Raw genomic sequence first — 24,702 nt, 5'->3', positions numbered from 1 at the left:
TGTCAATGGTTAGCTTACGACCAAGATTTCCTACATTGCACATGAGTGCATTCAGGATTTCTGAAAGCGAAGAATGCTTAATAGTGAAAGATTGGAGCAAAATTGTTAACGATCGCAGAGAAGTACTAGGGGGCAGTAAGGTGAAGCGCAACCCAAGATTAGGAGACAGATTCATGTGCATGCTCCAATATGATGAATCAGGAGAGCTATACATGTTCTATGCTATTCTACCTGAGAGGGAGCAGCAGGATCAGTAGCTACTAGTTCATGCTCTTAATTAGTACTTGTCTCATGTCCGTGTCCTGAACTTCGATCTTGGTGACGATTATGTTGAACTTGATGATATCTTTGCTTCTGTTACAAAGTGAATGTTTCCTCTTTAAGCTAGCCAGCGTTGATGATGATTAGATAGCTAGCGCGGTAATGACTATGATGATTAAATAGTGGTAATTAGACGACTACGATGATTTTTAGCTAGCTAGAGTTTATTTATTTATTAATATGCGATCATGATGATGATGACGACTACAACTCATTATAACGTAAAATAATCCTAAATTAAATTGATAACACAAATTTAATTGAAAAATACAAAATAAAACAAAAACCCACAACCATTTAGTACCGGTTGGTGTTACCAACCGGTACTAAAGGGCTCCCGGCCCCCGGAGCTGGATCGTGCCACGTGGTTCCCCTTTAGCACCGGTTCGTGCTGAACCGGTACTAAAGGGGGGGGGCTTTAGTGCCGAAACGTTAGTGCCGGTTCCATAACCGGCACTAAAGGCCCTTACAAACCGGTGCTAATGGCCCGTTTTCTACTAGTGAAGGTATTCGCTGCAAATACTGAAATAAGTGGTAACAGATAATTTTGTGATAGGATAATTTGTAACAAGCAACAAGTAACAAAAGTAAATAAAGTTCAGCAAGGTGGCCCAATCCTTTTTGTAGCAGAGGACAAGCCTGGACAAACTCATATATAGAGAAAAGCGCTCCCGAGGACACATGGGAATATCGTCAAGCTAGGTTTCATAATGTTCATATGATTCGCGTTCGGTACTTTGATAATTTGATATGTGGGTGTGTAACACCCTTGATGCGACTATAGCTCTCACATGTCGAGGCACGACTTAGAGACATAATCGCATTGAAGGCATATGTCGCAAGTAAGGTAATCTTTACACATCCCATGTAATATAATAATAAAGGGGAGAGAACATAGTTGGCTTCCAATAGCCACGTCAATCAAGGTACATAAATAACATTACATCATTCAAAACACTCATGGCCCGACTACGGTGCCAAAATAAAAGATAACCCAACATGCGACATGGTCCCGATTACCCCCAACTGGGCACCACTACTGATCATCATGAAAGGAGACATAATAACGTTGAGAGTCCTCGTCGAACTCCCACTTGAGATCGAGCACGTCACTTGGAGTGGAATCATCAGGCCCTGCATCTGGTGTAATAGTAATCTATGAGCCATAGGGACTCAGCAATCTCGAACCCTCGCGATCACGACTATTTAAGCTTAATAGGAATGGCAAGGTAAATATGTGGAGTTGCAGCAAGCGACTAGCATATATGGTGGCTATCCTATTCGCAAAAGAGAGCGAGAAGAGAAGGCAAAGCGCGAACGCATAACTAAAGAGGGCAATCCTGCGGCAAACATTACTCCAACACCGTGTCCACTTCCCGGACTCTGCCGAGAAGAGGCCATCACGGTAACTCACACCGTTGATTTATTTTAATTAAGTTAAGGTTCAAGTTATCTACCCCCGGACATTAACAAATTCCCATCTGCCCATAACCGCGGGCACGACTTTCGAAAGTTCAAATCCCTGCAGTGGTGTCCCAACTTAGCCCATGACAAGCTCTCACGGTCAACGAAGGAATAGACCTCCTCCCGAGACGTTCCGATCAGACTCGGTATCCCGGTACAACAAGACATTTCGACAGGGTAAAACTAAACCAGCAACACCGCCCGAATGTGCCGACAAATCCCGGTAGGCCAGTCCAGAGTTGCCCCTGGTGGTCACCGACAGCTGACAGGTTGGACCAACACTCAGAGGAGCACTGGCCGGGGGGGTAAAATAATGATGACCCTCGGCAGCGCGACTCCCAAGGGAAAAGAATAGGCTAGGTGGCAAATGGTAAAACCAATGTTGGGCATTGCTGGAAGAGCTTTACTTAAGGCGAACTGTCAAGGGGTTCCCATTATTACCCAGCCGCCTAAGGAACGCAAAATCCGGGAACATAACACCGATATGACGGAAACTAGGGCGGCAAGCGTGGAACAAAACACCAGGCATAAGGCTGAGCCTTCCACCCTTTACCAAGTATATAGATACATTAATTAAAATAAGATATATTGTGATATCCCAACAAGTAAACATGTTCCAACAAGGAACAACATCTCCATGTTCCACAAGGAACAAACTTCAATATTCACCTGCAACTAACAACGCTATAAGAGGGGCTGAGTAGAGCGGTAACATAGCCAAACAACGGTTTGCTAGGACAAGGTGGGTTAGAGGCTTGGTTCAACAATATAGGAGACATGATAAGCAAGTGGTAGGCATTGTAGCATTGGCATAGCAAGAGCGAGCAATCTAGCATAGCAAAGATAGTAGTGATTTCGAGGATATGATCATCTTGCCTCAGATCCCGCAAGGAAGAAGAGCGAGTCCAAGAAGAAGATAAACGGACGTAGACAAACGGGTCCTCACCAACGCGACGTTACCAGAACCAACCCGAAGAAGAAACACCGGAAAGAAGCACACAACATAGTAAACAACCACGACATAAACATGGCATGATGCACACCAAGTATGATGCATGTCCGGTTTAATGAGGCATGGCATGGCAAAGTGCACAAACAATCCTACAAATTAAGTGGAGCTCATTATGCAACGGAGTTGCATATTGAATAAAACACCACATGAGTTATTTAATTCTCTCTTGTTTATGTACCCAACAAGATTAAATGTTGTTAGCATGGCAAGAGGTGAAGCATGATGAAACTATCTAATCTAGGCAAGTTTAAATGAGGCCGGAACAACAAAACAACAAGTCCGGAAACTCCTCATATGCCATATATTAGGTTTGGTACTGTCCCTAAACATAATTTTAGAGTGTTAACCATGCTATGAGTGCATCATGTTAACTAGGCATTTTTCTACCCCAAATAACATAATAAAGTTTGTTAATTCGGAGTTACGGTTATTAAGTTATGAAATAAAGCATTTTAGCATGGCAATATGGGAAAAATTACACAAACAACATTTTAACATGGATGAATGGCATACTATGAAACTAGATGAAAAACTAAGCATTTTTCATATATAAGTTATTACATGTGATGCATGTTTGTGAGATATTAATGCATGATCTAGAGGGGCTTTAGTGTAAAACTGAAATCCCCTGGATATTGATTAATTCGCCTTAGAGAAAAACACTATACGGGCCGAAACTGGCGTACAGAGCATGGCCCACAGCAAGGAAAAAAAGGAAGGCGCTTAGGTGGCTCAACCCAGTGGGCTTTGGCCCGGTCCAAGAGGAGCAACGGGCCTGCAGGAGGGGTGCGCTGGCCTTGCGACACGGGGAGCCCATGCACGTGCGGGCAGAGGAGGCACGTAGGGCGAGGGCTCGTCCTCCTCTTGCACGGGAAGGCAGCGACGGCGGTTCCGACGGTCAACGACGACATGGGATGGCGGATCCGCTTGCGGAGGCGAAAGGGAGGTCAGATCTGCGGTGGTGGAGCTCGGATCCGGGGCGCCTGGCCCGGATCTGGCCAACGACGACGACGATGCGGAGCTCCGGCGATGGTTGAACATGGCGGGGGCAGGCCTGCAGGGAAGGAAAACTGAGGGGGTTAGGCAGAGAGATAAAGGAGGGAAAGGAGACATGGCGCGGCAGCGGATCTGCCTGGGGTCGGGGCTCTCCTGGCGGAGGTTCTCGTCGGCGGCCATGCTCCGGCGACGTTGGCAGGGAGGCAGTGACGAGGGCGAATGGGAGTTCGGGGCTCTCCTTGCGGGAACGGCGCCGCTCGAGGGCGGAGCATTCGGGCGACGGCGGCGGAGCGCTTGGGCCCCGATGGGCTTCCTAGGGCCCGAAGCGGGTCCTGGCGGGCTTGGCAGTGGTGGGAGGTTGGCTGGGATGCGTGGCACGCCCGGGTTGGAGGAGGGCGCGGTCAGGTGGCGGCGGGGCTAATGGAGGCGCGACAAGTGGCGGCGGAGGACTTGGCCGGTGCGGAAAACGAGGCAGAGGTGGGAGGTGGCGGCAGCTGAGGGTTAGGGAAGGCTAGAGGTAGGGTTTAGACTAGGATTAGTCCAAAAATGGACTAGGGTGTGTTTAAATAGGAAAAGGAGGGCTAGAGGAGGGGGTTTTAGGCCGTTTCGGAGCCGTTCGATCTCGATCGGACGCCCAGAGCGGAGGGGTAGGTAGGTGGGCTAGATGGACTGTGCAAGTGGACCAGTGGGCTGAGAAGAGAGGAAGATGGGCAGCCCGGCACATGTTTCCGGATCCCGGAAACGTCCGACGATAGACCGGCTACTATTGCCGCTATATTTATCCGTTGGGGCGTCAAACGGACTCCGAATGCGATGAAATTTGGCAGGAAGCCTACCTACACTATGACAAGACCGCACGCCAACTCTCATCCCATTCCGAGAACATTTCCCGGCCACTTATAAAATAATATTTCGGACGTGCCGCGGGCGCGTGCAAGTGTGTCTGGGCTCAGAACGGACAGCGGAGAGAACGGGGGAACCCGGACGAATGTAAGTTTTGAAAACATGATGATGCAATGCACATGATGACATGATGAGATGCAACACGCAAGCAAATGACAAGGCAACAACAGCGAATAACTGGAGGACACCTGGCACAACGGTCTCGGGGCGTTACAACACTCCACCACTACGAGAGGATCTCGTCCCGAGATCTAGAATGGCACCGGAGGGAAAACGAAAGAGAAAGTGAAGCGGTAAAACTAAGTTGCTTCTTTGACAAATGAGTGAAACCAAAGAACCTTGAAAAGGTTAAGCCATTTCGAGAAAAGAATAGAACGGAGATAAATCAAGTTGAAAATACTCTGTAAGCAAAGAGGAACAAGGAAGAACAACTTTGGGCAGCACTCCGGTTGAGAAGGGATGCAAGGCTTGATAAGGCGAAAGAACTTGAGCAAAAAGGACAGAACACTCCAGTTAAATGGATAATCACGAAAAGAACATGATCCAAGATGATGAGAGAAAAGAGCAACATCACAATGCCTCCGGATGAAAGAATCAAAGGTAGATTGTCAGAACAAAAGAGCGGAGAAGAAGACGACAACTTCTATCACAATTGAACATGGAAAGCATCCTTGCAAGAAAGGATTGCACGGGGTTGTTGGGAAAACAACAACGAAGAGGATAAGCTTGTAGTGGGCTTATGGAAAACATCTCTAGAACTTGAGGTGAAATTCCGCCACTAATGAAAACAATATTGGATTGATAAGAACAAGAAGACGAGGAACTATTTCACCGGGAGGATAAATGAAAATCTTGGATCATATAATATCACCATTAATAGCATTACTCCTTAGGGAAAGCTTTAGGTGAAATATAACCCAAGATAATTCCAATGACGAGATTGATGGATTTAAAAAAATATCTCATTCATGACAACATGTGAATCATGAAGCATGAATTCCAAATTATCAAGAATGACATAATACCACCTCCAATGATACGGAAGAAAGATTGAACTCCGGATTGCAAGATGAGAATGCTTGAGCTCCTTAGAAATGAATGTTGATGAACACTTCGAGAAGGAATTTAAAGCCTTGATGAACCACCATGTAGAACCTCCGTGAAGAACTCCGGTAACAAAAGGATAACGAGAAGAAAAGGGAAGTTGAAAACACAAGGTGAAACCTTGTAATGATTAGATAGATCTTTGGAATGATATAATTAAATAACTTTGAGCTCCGGAAAGAAAGATTAAACAAGTGAAACCGAGAGTTTTGATGAGGCTCCGGAATAAGGAATTGAATTCACCCGATGAAACAAGAATAAGAATTACATTATGCTTGTCCTTCATCAATTAAATTGATAATAAACAATGGATTTGGCACACTACCTATACTCGTAGAGAGGATTAAGCGAGATATAGCGCAAACTTGAGACGGTCTTCAACAAGCCATCGGTGGGATTTGGAAAAACAACGAATGAGTTGATATGATAACAAGGTAAGAAGAATCTTGAACGAACCACCGTAAGAATTGAAAATGAACGAAGAAGAGAAAAAAAATAAAGAAGCACCAGGAAGAATTAGAGAACAAATGAAGATACTTGAGGGGAATTTAGATAAAAGAGAACGAAGAGATCACGAACTGATTAGAGATCACTTGAACGAAGCACCGGTAAGATTTGGAGAACCATACCTGAAAGCTGAGAATGAACAAGTCTTCTAAAATGATGGGCTCTGGATAATCCAACTGAGAAGACTCTTGACTTACTTCGGATGAGTGAAAAGAATTCTGACAATCAAAAACAACTATGAGAGGATGGCATAACGCTAGAACCACGAATCTTGAAGAGAAAGGAGCAAGATTAAAGAGAAACACTTCTTCGGTCTTCAAATGTTGAGAATGATGACAAGAAACACCACCATGAATTTATTTAGACACTCTGGAAGAATCAAAATGAAGAGGTTAAACCAGTGATGAAAAGAATTTGAAAGATCTTGGAGAAATACATCTGACTGATGATACTCATTCTTATGTCAAACTTCAAAAAGAAATTTGAGGATAGCTCCGGGAAAATAAGAAGAGTCAGGTAAGATCCTGGAAAAAGACCTGTGGGTTAGGGCCCACTCAAAAGAAACACCGTTGAAATGATTTAAAAGAGAGGTTGCACCGGTTGAATTAAATGACTTGAAGGAGGGAACATCCTCGAAAGAGCTTGAACGAATGTAGAGTGGAAACACGAATCTTCGAGATATCTTTAGCACTCCGGTTAAATGGATTGACAACACAATCTCGATGATCAAGAGGGATTAGTATTCACATTGGAGTATGAGAACACCACTTGGGGAAGGTATGGAATCAACATTTGACATTGAAGCAACTCGAATACCACAACTCAAAACAAAACAAAGGATTGGCTAGCAGAATAAGCCGGAACAAACATATGATAGAGATTTCGTCTGAAGTTTTCGTGGTGGGGCCTACACAGGCTCGATCGTACAACACCATCATGTACAAGACAGTGCACATGACATACGAAGCGTCCCCGAGTCGGCATAGCCAAGGACTCTTTAAGACACAACGACACCACTGTAAAATCGACCGTGAATAGGCGGACCACTAGACGTCGAACCCCAATTTCATATCATACATCTGCCGGAAAGATATCCTAAGAGCTACTTGAATTCCCACCTATGAAACTCCCGAACCTTTCCGGTTATGCAATCAGGTGTTGGGGATACAGGGGAAGCATAATATCTCACCCAAAACTAACAAATCCTACATCCAGCTGTATCCATCCTGAACATAACCGAGAAAAACTTCAGAAACCCTCTACCTCAACCTTCGAAAAGCATCCGTTATACAAGTTATGGCGATACTCCCGAACTCCCACCCCAGTACTGGGTGGCGTCGAGGTTATCTCACCAACGAACTGCATAAAAGAGATTTTCGATGTCGGCATACTAAACTCAGGTATGCCAGAACTGCAATGGTAAAATTATGACGACAACACCTCAGAGCTCAACTCCCCGGGACACTTCCACAAAACCCCTGACAGGAGGCACCAAGACAATGTTCTCGTCATAAAACCATCGGAATGATTCCAAGATACCCGCGTGATCCTAAAATTTTTTTTAGTGAAACTTGAGAAGAGAAGAGTCAAAACTCTACGTCAGGATGCCTTACCAGAGCGATGAGGAGACTAGGAAGTAAAAAGAATTCCTAAACTCTCCGATATATAATTCCTAATTGACTCAAAACATTTTTCTAGACACAACTCGGCCGCTAATAACGATCAAGCAATGGGGCTCCTAAGGTCGGGGAAGGCTCTGATACCAACTTGTAACACCCTCGATGCGACTATAGCTCCCACGTGTCGAGGCACGACTTAGAGACATAATCGCATTGAAGGCATATGTCGCAAGTAAGGTAATCTTTACACATCCCATGTAATATAATAATAAAGGGGAGAGAACATAGTTGGCTTACAATAGCCACGTCAATCAAGGTACATAAATAACATTACATCATTCAAAACACTCATGGCCCGACTACGGTGCCAAAATAAAAGATAACCCTACATGCGACATGGTCCCGATCACCCCCAACTGGGCACCACTACTGATCATCATGAAAGGAGACATAATAACGTTGAGAGTCCTCGTCGAACTCCCACTTGAGATCGAGCACGTCACCTGGAGCGGAATCATCAGGCCCTGCATCTCGTGTAATAGTAATCTATGAGCCATAGGGACTCAGCAATCTCGAACCCTCGCGATCACGACTATTTAAGCTTAATAGGAATGGCAAGGTAAATATGTGGAGTTGCAGCAAGCGACTAGCATATATGGTGGCTATCCTATTCGCAAAAGAGAGCGAGAAGAGAAGGCAAAGCGCGAACGCATAACTAAAGAGGGCAATCCTGCGGCAAACATTACTCCAACACCGTGTCCACTTCCCGGACTCTGCCGAGAAGAGGCCATCACGGTAACTCACACCGTTGATTTATTTTAATTAAGTTAAGGTTCAAGTTATCTACACCCGGACATTAACAAATTCCCATCTGCCCATAACCGCGGGCACGACTTTCGAAAGTTCAAATCCCTGCAGTGGTGTCCCAACTTAGCCCATGACAAGCTCTCACGGTCAACGAAGGAATAGACCTCCTCCCGAGACGTTCCGATCAGACTCGGTATCCCGGTACAACAAGACATTTCGACAGGGTAAAACTAAACCAGCAACACCGCCCGAATGTGCCGACAAATCCCGGTAGGCCAGTCCAGAGTTGCCCCTGGTGGTCACCGACAGCTGACAGGTTGGACCAACACTCAGAGGAGCACTGGCCGGGGGGGTAAAATAATGATGACCCTCGGCAGCGCGACTCCCAAGGGAAAAGAATAGGCTAGGTGGCAAATGGTAAAACCAATGTTGGGCATTGCTGGAAGAGCTTTACTTAAGGCGAACTGTCAAGGGGTTCCCATTATTACCCAACCGCGTAAGGAACGCAAAATCCGGGAACATAACACCGATATGACGGAAACTAGGGCGGCAAGAGTGGAACAAAACACCAGGCATAAGGCCGAGCCTTCCACCCTTTACCAAGTATATAGATACATTAATTAAAATAAGATATATTGTGATATCCCAACAAGTAAACATGTTCCAACAAGGAACAACATCTCCATGTTCCAACAAGGAACAAACTTCAATCTTCACCTGCAACTAACAACGCTATAAGAGGGGCTGAGCAGAGCGGTAACATAGCCAAACAACGGTTTGCTAGGACAAGGTGTGTTAGAGGCTTGGTTCAACAATATAGGAGACATGATAAGCAAGTGGTAGGCATTGTAGCATTGGCATAGCAAAAGAGCGAGCAATCTAGCATAGCAAAGATAGTAGTGATTTCGAGGATATGATCATCTTGCCTCAGATCCCGCAAGGAAGAAGAGCGAGTCCAAGAAGAAGATAAACGGACGTAGACAAACGGGTCCTCACCAACGCGACGTTACCAGAACCAACCCGAAGAAGAAACACCGGAAAGAAGCACACAACATAGTAAACAACCACGACATAAACATGGCATGATGCACAACCAAGTATGATGCATGTCCGGTTTAATGAAGCATGGCATGGCAAAGTGCACAAACAATCCTACAAATTAAGTGGAGCTCAATATGCAACTCCGTTGCATATTGACGGAACACCACATCAATTATTTAGTTCACTCTCGGTTAGGTACTCAACAATATTAAAAGTTAGTTAACATGGCAAGAGGTGAAGCATAAGAAAACTACCTATCTAGGCAAGTTTAAATGAGGCCGGAACAACAAAACAACAAGCCCGGAAACTCCTCATATGCATATATTAGGTTTGGTACTGTTCTGCCCTAAACATAATTTTAGAGTTGTTAACCATGCTATATGAGTGCATCATGTTAAACTAGGCATTTTTCTACCCCAAATACATATAAAGTTTGTTAAATTCGGAGTTACGGTTATTAAGTTATGAAATAAAGCATTTTAGCATGGCATATGGGCAAAATTACACAAACAACATTTCAAACATGGATGAAAATGGCATACTATGAAACTAGATGAAAAACTAAGCATTTTTCATATATAAGTTATTTACATGTGATGCATGTTTCTGAGATATTAAATGCATGATCTAGATGGGGCTTTAGTGTAAAACTGAAATCCCCTGGATATTGATTAAATTCGCCTAGAGGAAAAACACTATACGGGCCGAAACTGGGCGTACAGAGCATGGCCCAACAGCAAGGGAAAAAAAGGAAGGCGCTTAGGGGGTGGCCTCACCCAGTGGGCTTTGGCCCGGTCCAAGGAGGAGCAAGACGGGCTGCAGGAGGGGTGCGCTGGGCCTTGCGACACGGGAGCCCATGCACGTGCGGGCAGAGGAGGCACGTAGGGCGAGGGCTCGTCCTCCTCTTGCACGGGAAGGCAGCGACGGCGGTTCCGGCGGTCAACGACGACATGGGATGGCGGATCCGCTTGGGGTGGCGAAAGGGAGGTCAGATCTGCGGTGGTGGAGCTCAAATCCGGGGCGCCTGGCCCGGATCTGGCCAACGACGACGACGATGCGGAGCTCCGGCGATGGTTGAACATGGCGGCGGCAGGCCTGCGGGGAAGGAAAACTGAGGGGGTTAGGCAGAGAGATAAAGGAGGGAAAGGAGACATGGCGCGGCAGCGGAACTGCCTGGGGTCGGGGCTCTCCTGGCGGAGGTTCTCGTCGGCGGCCATGCTCCGGCGACGTTGGCAGGGAGGCAGCGACGAGGGCGAATGGGAGTTCGGGGCTCTCCTTGCGGGAACGGCGCCGCTCGGGGGCGGAGCATTCGGGCGACGGCGGCGGAGCGCTTGGGCCCCGATGGGCTTCCCAGGGCCTGAAGCGGGTGCTGGCAGGCTTGGCGGTGGTGGGAGGTTGGCCGGGATGCGTGGCACGCCCGAGTTGGAGGAGGGCGCGGTCAGGTGGCGGCGGGGCTAATGGAGGCGCGATAAGTGGCGACGGAGGACTTGGCCGGCACGTAAAATGAGGCAGAGGTGGGAGGTGGCGGCAGCTTAGGGTTAGGAAAGGCTAGAGGTAGGGTTTAGACTAGGATTAGTCCAAAAATGGACTAGGGTGTGTTTAAATAGGAAAAGGAGGGCTAGAGGAGGGGGTTTTAGGCCGTTTCGGAGCCGTTCGATCTCGATCGGACGCCCAGAGCGGAGGGGTAGGTAGGTGGGCTAGATGGACTGTGCAAGTGGACCAGTGGGCTGAGAAGAGAGGAAGATGGGCAGCCCGGCACATGTTTCCGGATCTCGGTAACGTCCGACAATAGACCGGCTACTATTGCCGCTATATTTATCCGTTGGGGCGTCAAACGGACTCCGAATGCGATGAAATTTGGCAGGCAGCCTACCTACACTATGACAAGACCGCATGCCAACTCTCATCCCATTCCGAGAACACTTTCTGGCCACTTATAAAATAATATTTCGGACGTGCCGCGGGCGCGTGCAAGTGTGTCTGGGCTCAGAACGGACAGCAGAGAGAACGGGGGAACCCGGACGAATGCAAGTTTTGAAAACATGATGATGCAATGCACATGATGACATGATGAGATGCAACATGCAAGCAAATGACAAGGCAACAACAGCGAATAACTGGAGGACACCTGGCACAATGGTCTCGGGGCGTTACAGGGTGGACCGGTGCTTGGGTACTATCCTTACTTGGACAAGTATCCCACTTATGATTAACCTCTATTGCAAGCATCCGCAACTACAACAAAAGTATTAAGGTAAACCTAACCATAGAATCAAACATATGGATCCAAATCTGCCCCTTACGAAGCAATTCATAAACTAGGGTTTAAGCTTCTGTCACTCTAGCAACCCATCATCTACTTATTACTTCCCAATGCCTTCCTATAGGCCCAAATAATGGTGAAGTTGTTGGGGAACTTAGTAATTTCAAAAAAATTCCTACGCACACGCAAGATCATGGTGATGCATAGCAACGAGAGGGGAGAGTGTTGTCCATGTACGCTCGTAGACCGAAAGTGGAAGCGTTAGCACAACGCGGTTGATGTAGTCGCACGTCTTCACGATCCGACCGATCAAGTACCGAATGTACGACACCTCCGAGTTCAGCACACGTTCAGCCCGATGAAGTCCATCGAACTCTGATCCAGCCGAGTGTTGAGGGAGAGTTTCATCAGCACGATGGCGTGGTGACGATGTTGATGTTCTACCGACGCAGGGCTTCGCCTAAGCACCGCTACAGTATTATCGAGGTGGACTATGGTGGAGGGGGGCACCGCACACGGCTAAGATATCAATGATCAATTGTTGTGTCTCTAGGGTGCCCCCTGCCCCCGTATATAAAGGAGCAAGGGGGGTGCGGCCGGCCAGGGGAGAGGGCGCCACGGAGGAGTCCTACTCCCACCGGGAGTAGGACTCCCCTCCTTTTTCCTAGTTGGATTAGGACTTGGGGGGAAGGAGGAGAGAGGGGAAAGGAAAGGGGGGGCGCCGCCCCCCTCCTTGTCCAATTCAGACTTGGGGGGGGGAGGGGCGTGCGGCTTCCCCTTGGTCGCCTCTCCTCTTCCACCACTTGGGCCCATAAGGACCAATAGCCTCCGGGGGGTTCTGGTAACCCCTCCGGTACTCCGGTAAAATCACTATTTCACCCGGAACACTTCCGATATCCAAACATAGGCTTTCAATATAACAATCATCATGTCTCGACCATTTCGAGACTCCTCGTCATGTCCGTGATCACATCCAGGACTCCGAACAACCTTCGGTACATCAAAACATATAAACTCATAATATAACTGTCATTGTAACGTTAAACATGCGGACCCTGCGGGTTCGAGAACTATGTAGACATGACCAAGACACGTCTCCGGTCAATAAACAATAGCGGAACCTGGATGCTCACATTGGCTCCTACATATTCTACGAAGATCTTTATCGGTTAGACCACATAACAACATACGTTGTTCCCTTTGTCACTAGTAGAAAAAGGGCCTGTTGTCCCGGTTCGTAAGGGCCTTTTGTCCCGGTTCCTGAACCGGGACTAAAGGGTCGGTACTAATGCCCTGTCCCTTTAGTCCCGGTTCAATCCAGAACCGGGACAGATGGGCCTCCACGTGGCCTATGCGCGGAGCCCAAGCAGGAGGGCCTTTGGTCCCAGTTGGTGGCACCAACCGGGACCAATAGGCATCCACGCGTCAGCATTTCTGTGGCTGGGGTTTTTGTTTTTTTGAAGGGGGGGGGGGTTTGGGGGTTTTGGGGGGTTAATTTAGGTGTTCCATATATTGTGTTAGCTAGCTATAATTAATAGAGAGAAGTGTGCTCTCTTATGTCCGTGCTTGGTCGACGCTACGTACTATACATACGTATAGAGAGGACTAGACACGCTAGCTAGCTAGTAAGCAAACGAAGGAAACAGAAGATCGTCATGAACATATATGCATACAAAGAGAAGTGATATCGACCACCTCTCCTTCTCCGAGAGATTGGTCGAACAACAAGTTCTTGTATATCTATCCGACACTACCGGCTACATATATATAGTAATTATCTCTTACAAATATAATCTCCTAACATACGGACTCATGGTCCACATAGTATTCTCCGTCTTCAGCGATCACGTGGTCAAGAAAGAATGCCGCCAATTCCTCTTGAATTGCTCGCATGCGAGCTAGTGCTAGGAGTTCATCCCGCTTCCGAAACATCTAATTTGAAGAAGGGGGTCAATACATATATATATATATATATATGTATATGAATGAAACTCAACACAAATGATGGTAATAAAATAAAATTGTGAATGTTGTTATTTACGCACTTCATATTGTTCGTCAAAGTAGCCCCGCTCATAGGTCGTGTGGCGGATGGACTCACAAATGTAGTATCCACAGAAATCATTCCCTTGTTCCTGCCACAACCACTTTACAAGAAATAGAGGTCAATCAAACTGATAAGCAAGAATGCCAAATGGTATTGATGAAACTAGCGCTTGAATCAATAGGAGATGCGCGGAACATGCTACTATAGTACTTACTTTCCGGTGTCTAAATTGCAGCTTCTTCGGGAGTCCCGGAGCTTTTTTGGTGAATTTTTTCCAAACCCTGCCAGACAAAGAAAACAATTACTTGATATATCAGGAAATGAACAAAGTTGCTGATATGGTGGATAATGATCAATTTAACTTACTTCTCGAGCATTTGAGTCATGTCCGCATAGTCCTGGGGATCTTTTTGTCTTGAGTCTAAGACGGTTACTAGTCCCTGCTCAAGCTTAATCTCTAGGAGAATATAGTGGAAACTGCACATGCATGCATAACTCATCAATTACATTACTATAACCTTGACTAATATATAAGGGAAATCGAATACGCACAAGACAGTAACACTCACTTAAAGTTGTAAGGAAAGAGTATTATATCTTTGTTTTCATTTATTACCAACGATCGTAGCAAGTTGGCCTCGGTATCTGCGGCATGAAATTTAACCTGAGTTGCATCTATGATATTTGTGTTAATGAACCCAATATCACCGATTTGTCGTTTCTTCAATTCGACGATCTTCAATCTGCATAATATAGTGAGGATAATTATAAATACATGCAATGAAAGAGCTGAGCTATATAGAGAGACTTAATGATAGAAGTAGTACTACTTACAGATAGTAGCAGGTGACCGTTTCTTTATCGAGGGTCAATTGATTGAAAAACTGAAAGAACTCCTCAAATGGAACAGGCAACAGATCAATTCCAACGAGGTCATGCTCCTTTTTAACTCTCACATACAAAGTACTCCTCCCCCCAGACTCTCTGCAGATTTTCAAGTACCAATCATGCAATCTTCGCATCATCGTTGATAGAGATCTTTCATCTTTGATGAGAGGCTTCCTGTACTCGTATCTTTGTACTTGCACCTCCATGAAATCATAATGTACATCGTCGAGCAGGTAATCTCCAAGATTGCTATAACCGGGCACCATCCTCGGATCATTAGCGACGATGTCGCTAGGCACCTTGAGCGGGGGGTACGATTGCTTCGCTTGTTCGCCGAGCTGTGCAATTTGTTTCCCAGCTCGTCGTTCTTTCAGCCTTTGATCACTGACAGTACTTCCCGACCGCTCCGCTTTGGCAAATTCCTTTCCAATAATGCGCTCATAGTTTCCTTTCGGCGGAGACTTGGGTGGTTTTGTCAGGGCAGCCAGAGTGCGCTTCGCTTTCATCGGATCTACCTTCTCCTCCGGAGGTGGATGTTTCTTTGCTTTCACCCCTTCAAACAAGTTCCTCACTTCTTCTCGCGCGATCTCAGTGTTCTCCTCCGGGGTCCTCTCGTATGGTAACTTCTCTGGAGTCTTCAGAGAAGGACCGAATCTGTATGTCCTCCCGCCTCTGGCTGTACTGCTAGACGCCGGCAGAGCAGACGGAGCGGTTGTCTTCTTTACTTCCTTACGAGGCAGAGGAGAAGGACTACGACGCGCCGGAGCAGCTGGAGCGACGGCAGGTCTCTTCCGCCCTTGCTGACGAGGCGGAGAAGGAGGAGGCTGGCTGCTCGGGCGCGCCGGTGCAGGCGGAGAAGGAGGCAGAGTGCCGCCACGCGCCGGAGAAGGAGCCGGCCGAGTGCCATGATCGTCACTCGCTGGAGGAGGAGGCGGTGGAGGAGGCGAAGTGCCCTGACTCGCCGAAGGAGGAGGAGGAGGCGGAGGCGTCTAATTCGGAAGGTTGATGAGATCCTTCCGCCATAGGCATGGAGTCTTCAGAGCAGAACCCAGCCGAGTCTCCCCTTCACCGGTAGGGTGGTCAAGCTGGAGGTCCTCAAATCCCTCCGTTATTTCATCCACCATCACCCTAGCATATCCTTCTGGAATCGGCTGGCAGTGAAAAGTTGCGCCGGGTTCAGTAGGAAAAATGGAGCCAACGGCCGCCTTGACCTTCATATTAATCCATTGCGTCATAAGGTGGCAATTTTGAAACTCCGTGATAGCATCCACAGGATAGCTGGCAGGAGCCATCAAGACATGCTCCGGCTGAAGCAGCTCGGTGGAAGCCATGCTGCTTCTCCGCTGAGATGGCGGGGTAGCTTCGGGGGAAGCTTCGGTAGTTCGTTTGCTGTGATTTGCTTCTCGTTCCTCTATCGCTTCTACCCTTGCTTGCAGCGCCTACATTTGGGTCTGCTGCACTTTTTTCCTCCTCTCCTGGCATTTGTAACCGCTTGCATCCGGAAACCCAACCTTCCATGGAATGGAGCCTGGCGTGCCTCGTGTCCGTCGAGGGTGCTCAGGATTCCAGAGGGCCATTGTGAGCTTGTCGTTCTCTCTGTCTGGAACGAACGTCCCTTGCTGCGCTGCTTCGATATACTGCTGAAGCTTCTTGACTGGTATGTCCATTTGATCATTCGTCCAAATGCACTTCCCTGATATAGAGTCCAAGGTTCCGCTAGCCCCGAAGAACCAAGTCTAGCAACGGTCTGGCCAGTTAATTGTCTCTGGTTCGATCCCTTTATCAGCCAGATCATTCTCAGTCTTGGCCCACTTAGGCCGGGCTACGAGGTAGCCACCTGACCCCGTGCGATGGTAATGCTTCTTCTTCGCTGCATTTTGCTTGTTTGTCACCGACATCTTTTTACTCTTTTCCGATGTCTTGTGGGCCACAAATGCGGGCCAGTGATCTCTGATCTTCTCATATCTGCCCTTGAATTCTGGTGTCTCTTTATTTTCGACAAACTTATTCAGCTCTTTCTTCCACCTCCTGAATAGTCCTGCCATCCTCTTAAGAGCAAAAGACTTGATTAATTGCTCTTTAACTGGCTTCTCCGGATCATCCTCTTGCGGTGGGGTGAAATTTGACTTCAGCTCAGTCCAAAGATCATTTTTCTGCATATCATTGACATAAGACACCTCAGGGTCTTCTGTAGCCGGCTTTAACCATTGCTGGATGCTGATCGGGATCTTGTCCCTAACCAAAACCCCACACTGAGCAACAAAAGCGCTCTTTGTCCGGAGGGGTTCAACCGGTTGGCCGTCGGGCGCGATTGCTATGATCTCAAACTTTTCATCCGAGCTCAACTTTTTCTTCGGGCCTCGTCTCTTTACCGAAGTTGTGCTCGATCCGGAGGGCTAGAAAAAAGAACAAAGACTTAATTAATATGTGTACATACCAAAACAATGAATGCATCAATTAGCTAGTCAGCAGAAGCTTAACTAATATATATACCTGGCCGGACTCGGTTCGGTCACCGGAGACGTCATCACGGTCTCCTTCTTGCACCGGCATTGGGTCACCGGAGCTTTCATCACGGTCTCCTTCTTGCACCGGCATTAGGTCACCGGAGCCATCATAAGCATAGCCAGCTGCTTCCAGACCATCGGTGTCGTTCAGAAACAATGAGCAGACGGCATCACTTCCTCGTGCGATTATGTCCCCCAACAACTCTTCTTGTACTTCGTCTCGGGCGGTGTCCATAGTTTCTACAAATATTTACAACATGGAAATTATTATTCAAACATGACAGATGGATATATTAGTGGCAAACATAGAACTAACATTAATTTGTGGCCTCGATGCTGCTTCTCTAGGGTTTGGGGTGGCCTCGACGCTGCTTCTCTAGGGTTTGGGGTGGCCTCGACGCTGCTTCTCTAGGGTTTGGGGTGGCCTTGACAACGCTTCAAGGATAAAAAAAGAAGAGGAAGAAGAAAAAAAAAGAGGAGAAGAAAGAATAGAGGAGTAAGAACTCCTCTATTCTTTCTTCTCCTCTTTTCTCCTCTTTTTTTTCTTCTTCTTCCTCTTTTTCTAATCGGGAACGAGGGCCGTCGAGGGTCATCGAGCGGTAGAGGAAACCCTAAATAGCAAGTATCGTGGGTGTGAGATACATGTGGCCGTCGGTGTCGGACACTATGTTGGAAATATGCCCTAGAGGCAATAATAAATTGGTTATTATTATATTCCCTTGTTCATGATAATCGTTTATTATCCATGCTAGAATTGTATTGATAGGAAACTCAGATACATGTGTGGATATATAGACAACACCATGTCCCTAGTAAGCCTCTAGTTGACTAGCTCATTGATCAATAGATGGTTACGGTTTCCTGACCATGGACATTGGATGTCGTTGATAACGGGACCACATCATTAGGAGAATGATGTGATGGACAAGACCTAATCCTAAGCCTAGCACAAAGATCGTGTAGTTCTTATGCTAAAGCTTTTCTAATGTCAAGTATCATTTCCTTAGACCATGAGATTGTGCAACTCCCGGATACCGTAGGAGTGCTTTGGGTGTACCAAATGTCACAACGTAACTGGGTGGCTATAAAGGTACACTACAGGTATCTCCGAAAGTGTCTGTTGGGTTGGCACGAATCGAGACTGGGATTTGTCACTCCGTGTAAATGGAGAGGTATCTCTGGGCCCACTCGGTAGGACATCATCATAATGTGCACAATGTGACCAAGGGGTTGATCACGGGATGATGTGTTACAGAACGAGTAAAGAGACTTGCCGGTCACGAGATTGAATAAGGTATTGGGATACCGACGATCGAATCTCGGGCAAGTATCGTACCGCTAGACAAAGGGAATTGCATACGGGATTGATCGAATCCTCGACATCGTGGTTCATTCGATGTGATCATCGTGGAACATGTGGGAGCCAACATGGTTATCTAGATCCCGCTGGTGGTTATTGGCCGAAGAGGTGTCTCGGTCATGTTTGCATGGTTCCTGAAGCCGTAGGGTCTACACACTTAAGTTCGATGACGCTAGGGTTATAAAGGAAGTTTGTCTGTGGTTACCGAATGTTGTTCAGAGTCCCGGATGAGATCCCGGATGTTACGAGGAGTTCCGGAATGGTCCGGAGGTAAAGAATTATATATGGGAAGTCCTGTTTTGGTCGCCGGAAAAGTTTCGGGTTTATCGGTAATGTACCGGGACCACCGGGAGTGTCCCGGTGGTCCACCAAGTGGGGCCACCAGCCCCGGAGGGCTGCATGGGCCAAGTGTGGGAGGGGACCGGCCCCAGGTGGGCTGGTGCGCCCCCCCCCCCCCCCCGCACAAGGGCCCAAGGTGCCTAAGGTTTGCGGAGGGGGCGCCTCCACCTAGCTTGGGGGGCAAGTTTCCCCCTCTCCCCCCTTGGCCGCCACCCTAGATGGGTTTGGGGCTGCCGCACCCCCTGGGGTGGAAACCCTAAAGGGGGCGCACCCCCTTCCCTCTCCCCTATATATACTTGAGGACTTTGGGGCTGCCAACAGATGAGTTTTCACCTCTCCACGGCGCAGCCCTGCCTCTCTCCCTCCTCCTCTCCCGCGGTGCTTGGCGAAGCCCTGCAGGATTGCCACGCTCCTCCACCACCACCACGCCGTCATGCTGATGCTGGATGGAGTCTTCCCCAACCTCTCCTTCTCCCCTTGCTGGATCAAGGCGTAGGAGACGTCACCGGGCTGTACGTGTGTTGAACACGGAGGTGCCGTCTGTTCGGCACTAGGATCATCCGTGATTTGGATCACGACGAGTACGACTCCATCAACCCCATTCACTTGAACGCTTCCGCTTAGCGATCTACAAGGGTATGTAGATGCACTCTCCTTCCCCTCGTTGCTAGATTACTCCATAGATTGATCTTGGTGATGCGTAGAAAATTTTGAATTTCTGCTACGTTCCCCAACAGTGGCATCATGAGCTAGGTCTATGCGTACTTTCTATGCATGAGTAGAACACAAGTTGTTATGGGCGTCGATTTTGTCAATTTGCTTGCCGTTACTAGTCTTATCTTGATTCGGCGTCATCGTGGGATGAAGCGGCCCGGACCGACCTTACACGTACTCTTTCGTGAGACTGGTTCCACCGACTGACATGCACTAGTTGCATAAGGTGGCTAGCGGGTGTCTGTCTCTCCCACTTTAGTCGGATCAGATTCGATGAAAAGGGTCCTTATGAAGGGTAAATAGAAATTGGCATATCACGTTGTGGTTTTGGCATAGGTAAGAAACGTTCTTGCTAGAAACCTATAGCAGCCACGTAAAAACTTGCAACAACAATTAGAGGACATCTAACTTGTTTTTGCAGCATATGCCTTGTGATGTGATATGGCCAAAAGGATGTGATGAATTATATATGTGATGTATGAGATTGATCATGTTCTTGTAATAGGAATCACGACTTGCATGTCGATGAGTATGACAACCGGCAGGAGCCATAGGAGTTGTATTAATTTATTTATGACCTGCGTGTCAACATAAACGTCATGTAATTACTTTACTTTATTGCTAAAGCGTTAGCCATAGTAGTAGAAGTAATAGATGACGAGACAACTTCAAGAAGACACGATGATGGAGATCATGATGATGGAGATCATGGTGTCATGCCGGTGACAACGATGATCATGGAGCCCTGAAGATGGAGATCAAAAGGAGCAAAATGATATTCGCCATATCATGTCACTATTTGATTGCATGTGATGTTTATCATGTTTTACATCTTATTTTGCTTAGAACGACGGTAGCTTAAATAAGATGATCCCTCACTAAAATTTCAAGAAAAGTGTTCCCCCTAACTGTGCACTGTTGCGAAGGTTTGTTGTTTCGAAGCACCACGTGATGATCGGGTGTGATAGATTCTAACGTTCGAATACAACGGGTGTTGACGAGCCTAGCATGTACAGACATGGCCTCGGAACACATGCGAAACACTTAGGTTGACTTGACGAGCCTAGCATGTACAGACATGGCCTCGGAACACGGAAGACCGAAAGGTCAAACATGAGTCGTATAGAAGATACGATCAACATGAAGATGTTCACCGATGTTGACTAGTCCGTCTCACGTGATGATTGGACACGGCCTAGTTGACTCGGATCATATTTCACTTAGATGACTAGAGGGATGTCTATCTGAGTGGGAGTTCATTAAATAATTTGATTAGATGAACTCAATTATCATGAACATAGTCTAAATTGTCTTTGCAAATATGTTGTTGATAAATAGCTCACGTTGTAGCTCCCTGTTTCAATACGTTCCTAGAGAAAGACCAAGTTGAAAAATATTGTAAGCACTGATGCGGACTAGGTCCGTAGTCCGAGGAGTGTCCTCACTGCTACACAGAAGGCTTACGTCTTTGATGCACCGCTCGATGTGCAAACCCCTACAACGTCGTCTGTGGATGTTGTGAACACCTGACAGACACATCCTGATGACTACTTGATAGTTTAGTGCACCATACTTTATGGCTTAGAATCGGGATTCCAATGACGTTTTGAACGCCACAGAACATATGAGATGTTCCAAGAGCTGAAATTGGGATTTCAGGCTCATGCCCGTGTTGAGATGTGTGAGACCTCTGACAAGTTCTTTTTCCAACAAGATGGAGGAGAATAGCTCAGCTAGTGAGCATGTGCTCAGAATGTCTGGGTGCTACAATCACTTAAATCAAGTGGGAGTTAAACTTCCAGATAAGATAGTGATTGATAGAGTTCTCTAGCCACTATCACTAAGCTACTAGATCTTCGTGATGAACTATGACATGCAAGGGATGGAGTTGATCCCGGAGCTGTTTGCGGTGCTTAAGACCGCAAAAGGTAGAAATCAAGAAGGAGCATTAAGTGTTGATGGTTTAATAAGACCACTGGTTTCAAGAAGGGCAAGGGCTAGAAGGGAAACTTCATGGATGGCAAACCAGTTGCCGCTCCAGTAAAGGAACCCAAGGTTGAACCCAAACCCGAGACTAAGTGCTTCTATTGTAAAGGGGACGGTCACGGGTAGCGGAATTACCCCAAATGCATGGTAGATAAGAAGGCTGTCAACTTCAACAAAGTATGTACGTGTTATTAATGTGTACCTCGCTAGTACTCCTGGTAGCACCTGGGTATTGGATACCGGTTCAGTTGCTATTACTGGTGACTTGAAGCAAAAGCTACGGACTAAACGGAGACTAGCTAAGGGCGAGGTGATGATGTGTGTTGGAAGTGTTTCCAAAGTTGATGAGATCACCATCGCACGCTCCATCTGCCTTCGGGGTTAGTATTGAACCTAGATAAATGTTATCAGGTGTCTACGTTGAGCATGAATATGATTAGATCATGTTCATTGCAATACGGTCATTCATTTAAGTTAGAGAATAATGGTTATTCTGTTCTACATGAATGATACCTTTCATGGTCATGCACCCTATGTGAATGGTTCATTGAATCTCGTTCGTGGTAATACACATGTTCATGCCAAAAGATGTAGAGTTAATAATGATAGTACCACTTTCTCGTGGCACTGCCGCTTAAGTCATATTGGCGTAAGATGCATGAAGAAACTCCATGTCGATGGATGTTTGGAGTCACTTGATTTTCAATCGCTTGACACATGCGAGCCATGCCTCATGGGCAGGATGACTAAGACCCCGTTTTCAGGTACAATGAAACGGGCAAGTGACTTGTTGGAGATCATCCATGCTGATGCATGTGATCTAATGAGAATTGAAGCGTGTAGTGGATATCGCTATTTTCTAATGTTCACTGACTATTTGAGTAGATATAGGTATATCTACTTAATGAAGCACACGTCTGAAACGCTTGAAAAAGTTCAAGCGATTTCAGAGTGAAGTTAAGAATCATCATAACAATAAGATCATCTTTCTACGATCTGATCAAAAGGGGATTTTCTGAGTTATGAGTTTGGCAAATCACTTAAGACATTGTGGAATTGTTTCACAGTTGAAGCCACCTGGAACACCATAGTTATAATGGTGTGTCCGGACATCGTAATCGAACCCTATGAGATATGGTGCGATCTATTATGTCTCTTACCAATCTACCATTTTCATTTTGAGGTTATGCGTTAGAGATAGCTGCATTCACTTTAGATAGGACACCATCTAAGTCCGTTGAGACGACGTCGTATGAACATTGGTTTGGCAAGAAACCAAAGTTGTCGTTTCTTAATGTTTGGTGCTGCGATGCTTAAGGATTCAGCTGGAGAAGCTCGAACCCAAAGCGGACAAACATATCTTCATAGGATACCCAAAGGTGACAGTAGGGTATACCTTCTATCTCAGATCCGAGGGCAAAATTGTTTGTCGCTAAGAACGGGTCCTTTCTCGAGAAGGAGTTTCTCTCGAAAGAATTGAGTGGGAGGAAGATAGAACTTGATGAGGTTGTCGAACCTTTACTTCAACCAGAGAGTGATGCAACACAGAAAGATGTTTGCTGTGGCGCCTACGTCTATTGAAGAGGAAGTTAATGATAGTGATCATGAAGCTTCGGATGAAGTTGCTATCGAACCTCGTAGGTCGACAAGGATATGTACTACTCCTGAGTGGTACGGTAATCCTGTCTTAGATATCATGTTGTTAGACAACAATGAACCTACGAGCTATGGAGAAGCAATGGTGGGCCCGTATTCCGACAAATGGTTAGAAGCCATGAAATCCGAGATAGGATCCATATATCAGAACAAAGTATAGACTTTGGTGGACTTGCCCGATGATCGGCAAGCCATTGAGATAAATGGATCTTTAAGAAGAAGACGGACGTGGGCAGTAATGTTACCGTCTATGAAGCTCGACTTGTGGGAAAGAGTCTTTTCACAAGTTCAAGGAGTTGACTACGATGAGAATATCTCACCCGTAGCGATGCTTAAGTCCGTCGGAATCATGATAGCATTAGCTGTATTTTTCGATTATGAAATCTTACAAATGGATGTCAAAACAAGTTTTCTTACCAGTTTTCGTAAGAAAAGTTGTATGTGATACAATAAAAGGTTTTGTCGATCCTAAGGATGCTAAAAGGTATGCTGGCTCCAGCAATCCTTCTATGGACTAGAGCAAGCATCTCGGAGTCAGAATATATGCTTTGATGGAGTGATCAAAGCTTTTAGGTTTATACAATGTTTGCTAGAAACTTGTATTTACAAGAAAGTGAGTGGGAGCACTACAACATTTCTGATAAGTATATGTGGATGACATATTGTTGATCCGAAATAATGTAGAATTTCTGGAAAGCATAAATGGTTGTTTGAAGAGTATTTTTTTAAAGGAAGACCTGGATAAAGCTGCTTACATACTGGGCATCAAGATCTATAGAGATAGATCAAGACGCCTAATGATACTTTCAAAGAATGCACACCTTGACATGTTTTTGAAAGAGTTCAAAATAGATCAGTCAAAGAAGGGGTTCTTACCTGAGTTGTAAGGTGTGAAGATGAGTAAGACTCAAAGATTGACCACGGTAGAAGAAAGAGGAAGGACGAAGGTCGTCCCCTATGCTTTTTTCATAGGCTCTATATGGTATGTCATGCTGAGTACCGCACCTGATGTGTGCCTTGCCACATGTCTAGCAAGAGGGTACAAAGGTGATCTAGGAGTAGATCACCAGATAGCGGTCAAAATTATCCTTAGAGGAATAAGAAATGTTTCTCGGTTATGGAGGTGATAAAGAGTTCGACATAAAGAGTTACGTCGATGCAAGCTTGA

This window comes from Triticum urartu, chromosome 5 (genome assembly GCF_003073215.2).
Source record: "Triticum urartu cultivar G1812 chromosome 5, Tu2.1, whole genome shotgun sequence".
NCBI classification, from domain to species: Eukaryota; Viridiplantae; Streptophyta; class Magnoliopsida; order Poales; family Poaceae; genus Triticum; species Triticum urartu.
The sequence above is the reverse complement of the archived record's forward strand: the minus strand, read 5'-3'. Positions refer to the sequence as shown.